The sequence below is a fragment of the Astyanax mexicanus genome, chromosome 5 (genome assembly GCF_023375975.1).
Source record: "Astyanax mexicanus isolate ESR-SI-001 chromosome 5, AstMex3_surface, whole genome shotgun sequence".
Classification (NCBI taxonomy): Eukaryota; Metazoa; Chordata; class Actinopteri; order Characiformes; family Acestrorhamphidae; genus Astyanax; species Astyanax mexicanus.
In genome coordinates this window covers 51,080,195-51,087,127 of record NC_064412.1, presented here as the reverse complement: position 1 = coordinate 51,087,127, position 6,933 = coordinate 51,080,195, and the positions used below count along the sequence as shown (strand labels likewise).

The 6,933-nt window shown below is 33.3% G+C and overlaps 1 long non-coding RNA gene across 3 annotated transcripts; it reads left to right on the top strand.

Moving 5' to 3' along the window:
* Positions 1-801: 801 nt before the first annotated feature.
* Positions 802-6,272, top strand: LOC111188528 (uncharacterized). 3 transcript variants are annotated; one of them, XR_007439136.1, is made up of 5 exons: positions 802-1,141; positions 1,757-1,790; positions 2,182-2,246; positions 3,196-3,548; positions 6,136-6,272. It is a non-coding gene; the product is annotated as an uncharacterized LOC111188528 (long non-coding RNA). The 3 variants fall into 3 exon arrangements; XR_007439138.1 differs by having other exon boundaries at positions 3,196-3,552; XR_007439137.1 differs by lacking the exon at positions 802-1,141 and adding an exon at positions 1,193-1,671.
* The last annotated feature ends 661 nt before the right edge of the window (positions 6,273-6,933 follow it).

Here is a 6,933-nt window from a genome sequence, read left to right as displayed (position 1 = left end):
GTGGTCGTGATGTCACCGATGACATCGGCTACTGCATTAAAGGGCCAGTTACAACATAATGACAGGGTGGACAATGATTTGAGGGACATGTATTAACTACTTAATATTTATATTAAATATCTGTTGATAACTACTAGAATTACCCATTTATGAAAGTTCTTGTCAATAATAATAAGACCACAAAAAAAACATTTTAATTTTGTTTAATTTAATGGCTTATTATACTCATAGTTGCTCCCACTATTGTGAGAGGGACATGGCAAAATCGCCTACACACACTTAAAGAAAATAGTACAAATTAATAAAAAATAACTCCAAGATGGCAAATATAGTATAGATATATGTGTTAATGATTATACATTTGTAATAAAAACTCAAAACATAATTATTTTACATTAAATTGAAAATAAATGTGTGATTCTGACTGGGACCTTGAAAGGCACTTTATAATGATAATGACTCTTAAAATACATTTAAAATATGCTAATAATAATAATTTATAAAATACATTATAATACACATTTTCATTCATTTTACTTAATTATTTAATTTCATTATATGCAATGTTCATTAAGTATTGAATAAAAACAGCTCTACAAGCTAGCTAGTTAACTAGCTAGGTTAGCTAGCTAGCTTAAACTAACATAGCTGCTTTCAAACATAGCTTACTAATTTGTTATATAAGTAATTTAAGTAATATTGTTCACTTTTAATTTTTTAAAAATTTATTTAATCCATCTAAAATGCAAACAAAAACAGTTATAAAAAAAATACAACACTTCATATTCTGTGATATATTCCCCTGATAGCAGACTACTCCGATCCGGATCCGTTTTACCTCCGGCAGATCCGCGCTACAGTCAGGTCTGTTTAGTGGATCTGGTACGGCTTCACTCCGGGTTCGGGTTATGATTGTGACTCACGTTCAGATCCGTTTTACTGACGGTAAATCCGCATAACAGTCCGTCTCATTTCACGCCTTCCATATGACTTCGGCACGGAGTCAGATACCAGATGTGAGTTCAGTGTCAGTTCAGTGTCGTTTTGCGGATCCGGGCCGCATCGGCGGAGCGGCACAGGAGCGGGAGAAGTTCAAACTCAGCGCGAGGACCAACTGACATCTGCTGAATCTGCGCTTCAGGTGAGTTAACTAGCTACCTAGCTAGCGTCATTTAATTACATTTATTGCTCATTTTTAATCTTGTATATGCTAAAGTTGATTTATCACGTGTATGTTGGATAATATCAATTGTTTTTTTGTGTATTTAATGTTAATTGTTGTCAATTTGTAGGCAAAATTGACAAAAAGCTTCAGTTAACGATACCAGTTAGTTATGCTAGTATTAGCTAGTATAACTAGCTAAGCTAACCAGGCTAACTAGCTTAAATAAACGCTGTTAACTCATTTTGCTCAAGTAACACACCTTTTTTTTATTAAAATAAACAACTTTAGTTATTCTTAGAACCTTAAATAGTTGTGTTTGGGCTTAATTATAATAAAGCTCGTCAGACGTTTTCCTGCTCCACCTTGTATAGGTTGCTGCAACAGTGATTAATAGTTAGGTTTACAAAACTTATTGCCTCATTTAGTTTAGTTTGTTCATTATTTGCAAATAAGTTTTTGGATAACTCAATCTGGATACATAAAGTCTGATGCAAATCTGATGTATGGTAAGTTAAAGTTCAGCCTTTATTTTAAAAAAGAAAATGCTTAACTTACAATACTGAATGTAATTTTGTTTTGTTTGTTTTTTAGGTGTAATCATTTACCCATCAAATCACCTAACAAGGTAATTAATTCTATTTTCCAGCAGTTCTGTAATTAATTTTGACTTTAAGTCTGTTGATACACGTTTGATTTGATATGTTTGCTCTTAATGTAGCATTTATCCACTTTCTTATTTTAATTCTCCATTGAGCTGTAATATACAGAATAAAAGTCCTCTCATGTCTGATCTGGGCTCCACTGTGTTAAAACAAGGCTATGTAAGTATTTGCGTGCCCTGCTATCAGAACTTTCTCAGCCTCGTTTCAACACCGTGGAGGTCAGATCAGACATGAGAGGAATATTATTCAGTGTATTACACCTCAATGGAGTGAAACAGTGATTTTGAAGTTCAGAATAGCTTTTAAGTTTGTGTTTTGTTTTCTGTCTGCGCTTGCTGCATCTCCCCCTCGCAGGATCAGCCTGGATCCTAACAGTACTTGATGCACTGAGCAGTGACATTATACATAGAGTAGTTAAGGTAAGAAATATACATTTCTTTCCTTTTAAAACATTTGTGTTGTTACGTATAATAACAATTACATCAGGCGTTATCAGATCGAGGTTCAAATTATCAAATCAAATTGTTGGCGGGGACCATTTAAAAAATCACTGGATATTGGTGTCCGTGCTAACTCTATACCCTTGAGTAAAGTAACCAAGTACTAATACTTCATTACTTTTCATCCCTTTGCTTTATCTTAAATGATTGCCACCTTTTGAACTAAAATAATTCCTAATCAGTTGTCTATTCCTGACTAGAAAACTAAAAATAACAGTTTTAAATGTTTTGCTTTTTTTTAAGATGGAGAGAACTACTGCAGGATTTCTCCAGACTCACTGTAATTACACATGGTCACCATGACACACTAAATAGGACAGGGGTGTTTTTCCTGAAAGTGATCAATCTTAGCGAATAACAAACAAACTAACGCATGACGTGAGAAAAGAACGAGCCAGTTCTTCAAGTGTTTCCCATAGAGCTTTGCAAAAAGTTCAAAGAGCGTCTTTGTTGACTCCTCCCCTTTGCAATTCCTGTAAATCCTGTATTTCCTTGGGAATTCCATATAAGTGTGTGTATGGTGCAGTAACAACTGGGTTACAGAATGCACAGACTTGGAGTCTGCACACTTGCTAAGACCGTGACGATCACCAGTTGTCTGCAGGAAACCACCTGTAGCATAAAATCAGTGGGCAGTTAGGTGGTACATGGTGGAACTCTGTGGAACTGAGTTGACCTAGAGGCACACATATATACAGTGAGGAAAATGAACACCCTGCGACTTTGCAAGTTCTCTCACTTATAAATCATTGAGGGGTCTGAAATTTTCATCTTTGGTGCATGTCCACCGTGAGAGACATAATAAAAATCCGGAAATCACAATTTATGATTTTTTAAAAATAATTTATTTAATTTACAACTTTCTCAGCAGGATTTGGTATCCGCAAAATGGTTCGAGGTCCTCAGCCCTCGCCTCCCCCAGCACAGAGGAAAACTACCAAGGGCGGTACTCTCATTATAGGAGATTCAATTGTTAGACATTTAAAAGTATCTAAGAGTAATGGCACAATTTTATGTCTTCCAGATGCTTGCATGCTGGTAGTCGGCAAGCGGCTCCCTGGGGCGCATTGCCAAAGCAGGAACCCCGGCACCATCGCCCTCCACGTGGGGATGAGCTTTTGGGAGCGACCGGCCCCGTTCCACAGAGACAGGCTTCTCTCTGTGAACATCGAGGCGGTGCTACGCTGAGACTGACTGTCTCTACCCAGTCACACCAGCCAAGTAGGTTTGTTTGCTGGTATTTCTGCTTGTACTATTTGTATGTCAATTCTTCATAATAGTGTAAATAAAACACGTTATCAAAATAGCTGGAAAATCTGTTTTAACAACTCCATTAGAATTAATACAAACTCGTCTGTCCTTCTGAGTTACAGCAACAACCACATTAAATCGGGGCTGTTAAATATAAGATCGCTGGCACCTAAATCAGTTACTGTAGGTTAAATTATCATTGACAATGCACTCTCTATGAGACATGGGTTAAAACTGATGGATATTTAGCTCTAAATGAGTCCACTCCCCCCAGGTTCTAGCTATTTCATCTACCCATGCAGGACTGGTCAGGGTGGTGGTGTAGTCGTCAGTTATAGGAATAAATCAAAATACAGAGTTTGAAGCTAAGTCATTTGAACTGTTTAACCTTATAGTCGCAGGCCCATCTACTGCCACCAAAACCCAACATTCATTCCTGCTGATAACTATCGTCCTCCAGGACCATATGCAAAATTCACTAAGAAATTCAGTATATTTTTTAGCTGCAGTAGCTCTCAACTCTGACAGAGTTATCATTGTTGGTGACTTTAATATCTATTTTGAAAAGAAACAGGGCCCACTGAGAATAGCATTTAAATCAATTTTGGATGCATTAGCCTTCAATGAGAATGTAATGGGCCCACCTACTGATGTACTGACTCAACTTTTTTTTCATTTGGTGATCGTTTTGGCTATGTTGCAGCCAGGGGAATGCATTTTTGCAGAAAACCTGCTTTTTCATTAAATTTTTGAAATCTAATGACTTTTACTCTCAAGTCATTCATACTCTCTGGACGCATTTTGCACTCTGGACATGTTCATGGCAAAAATGTACACACACCTACAAACTGCTCTTAAATCATTATACATCAATATTGTTTTGCTTTTTTTTTTCATAAATCAGGATTTTAACCATTTAAATAACTGTTTAATAATTTTATACAGTAATTACAGTGAGATAAAAAAATGTGTTTTCAATGGAAGTCAATGGGGCATTTTTGGCCACGAAGGTGTTCAGAGGGAGTATTTGACACTACATAAAAAAATTCTACCAATGCCCCATACATCTAATATTTATTATATGAGAAATAGTACAACTTTTGTGGGTTTTTTTAATGAATAATTAATCATGAATGTAATTAAACTGTCAATTAAAGGGTTAAAATCCTGGAATGTATTAAATATTTGATCATTTTGATCAGGGCTGGATTTGATTAAGTGATTTATGAAAAAATAGCAAAAAAAAAATGTATATGAGTATTTTATTGCTGATTTTGTGCATGTACATTTTTGGCAACAAAGGTGTCCAGAGGGTGCAAAATTTAAATCTGGCACTACGTAAAAAAATAATAATGCAATCAAATCAATTTTGTTGCTAATCTTTTACATGTCCAAGACTCTAATAGTCACCAATGCCTCATTTGTCTGCTGTTTGTTTTGTGGAAAATAATTTTTGTGTTTTTTTTTGCCAAAATACAACAATAGTTAAAATATTTAAACTGTCATTTAAAGGGTTAAAATCCTGAAAATTATTTAATGTTTGGTAGTTTTGGGTAGAACGGAAGTTGATTAAGTGATTTTATGAAAAAAAAAAAGTTTATTTATGTAAAAAAAAAAAAATATTGATGTATAATGATTTAAGAGCATTTTTTAGGTGCTTGTACATTTTTACCACAAACGTGTCCAGAGGGTGCAAAATTTGAAGGGGGCTTGAGGGTTAACCTGAACATTTATCACCTGGCCGCTTTATTAGCAAAAACACAATTACAACTGCAACAACAAAAGCATTTATCAAAAACCGCTGACTTATTCATTCCGGAAGCTGTAAGACTCTTAAACTCCACTTAACAACACACTGCACTGACACCAAGGACAAATTACTGTTTACTGTTTACCAACATGGTCACTTTACTTGCACTGAGACACTTTATCTCCACTGCTCTAATTCACATTATCATGCTGCTATAGCACACTTGCACTCTGGACTTCATGTTGCTGAACCTTCTACTCTCTATTTATTTTTTTTATTCTTGGGATATTTATCTATCTATTTTGTATATTCTATTTCTTTTATTGTATTCTTTTTTTATCTATATATCTATTAATAACAGCTCTTTGGGTGTAAAACTGGATCGTGAGATCACAATTTCGTTCCACCTCATGTACCACATGTGATGCGAATGACAATAAAATCTCCTTGAATCCTTATATTCTATTGTAAATAAAATACAATATAATTTTAAGTACGAGTTAACAAAGTTCTTAGCCTTACAAAGCTTTTGGGAAATGCACCCCAAAGCTATAAGTGCACTTTTTATTTATCTTTCTTTTAATTTTGGGTGCATAATTCCAGTAAAATGGTAATTATTTATTATGTGAAATGGTATAAATGAAAATTAGCTAGCCCCTATTAAATACAGCTGTGACATTTATATATCTTTTAGAAATTTGGTCAAATGAAAAACACTTGTCATTTTAGTACGCTATATTCATTTCTAGCCACTTCTTTTCTGCTGTTTCTGAAATAAAATATTTTCTTATTTTGTCTTTTTTATAGGCTGCACTGTAGTGGTGTTAAGTGTCCAAGAATGCTCTCATCAGTGGAGGCACAGCTGGCTGCAAAAAACGTCTGTGTCTGCATGTTTATATTATGTGAATTAAAAATGGTTTTATTATTAAAATAATTGTATTAATGCCTGTTGATTTATAAATTGTTTAATTGAAATCAAATTTTATTTAAGTAGCTTAATTAAGTATTGCATTTATAACTGATGGTATTTTATTTAATTAGCTTAAGTATTGCATTTATAAGTGATGGCATTTTATTTTAATTAGCTTAAGTATTGCATTTATAAGTGATGGTATTTTATTTTAATTAGCTTAAGTATTGCATTTATAAGTGATGGTATTTTATTTTAATTAGCTTAAGTATTGCATTTATAAGTGATGGTATTTTATTGAATTAGCTTAATTAATATTGCATTTATAAGTGATGATATTTTATATAATTAGCTTAATTAAGTATTGCATTTATAAGTGATGGTATTTTATTTAATTAGCTTAATTAAGTATTGCATTTATAACTGATGGTACTTTCATTAATTAGCTTAATTAAGTATTGCATATATAAGTTATGGTATTTTATTTAATTAGCTTAATTAAGTATTGCATTTATAATTATTGTATTTCATTTAGCTAACCTAATTAAGGATTGCATTTACAACTAATGTTTTTTTATTATATTATTTAAATATTGCATTTGTAATTTAATGTACTGTATTAAACTCTTTTAATTTATCAATGTAAAAAAGAAGTAAAATAGCTTAGTGCTCTTTCTTTACTACTTTTATTTTGA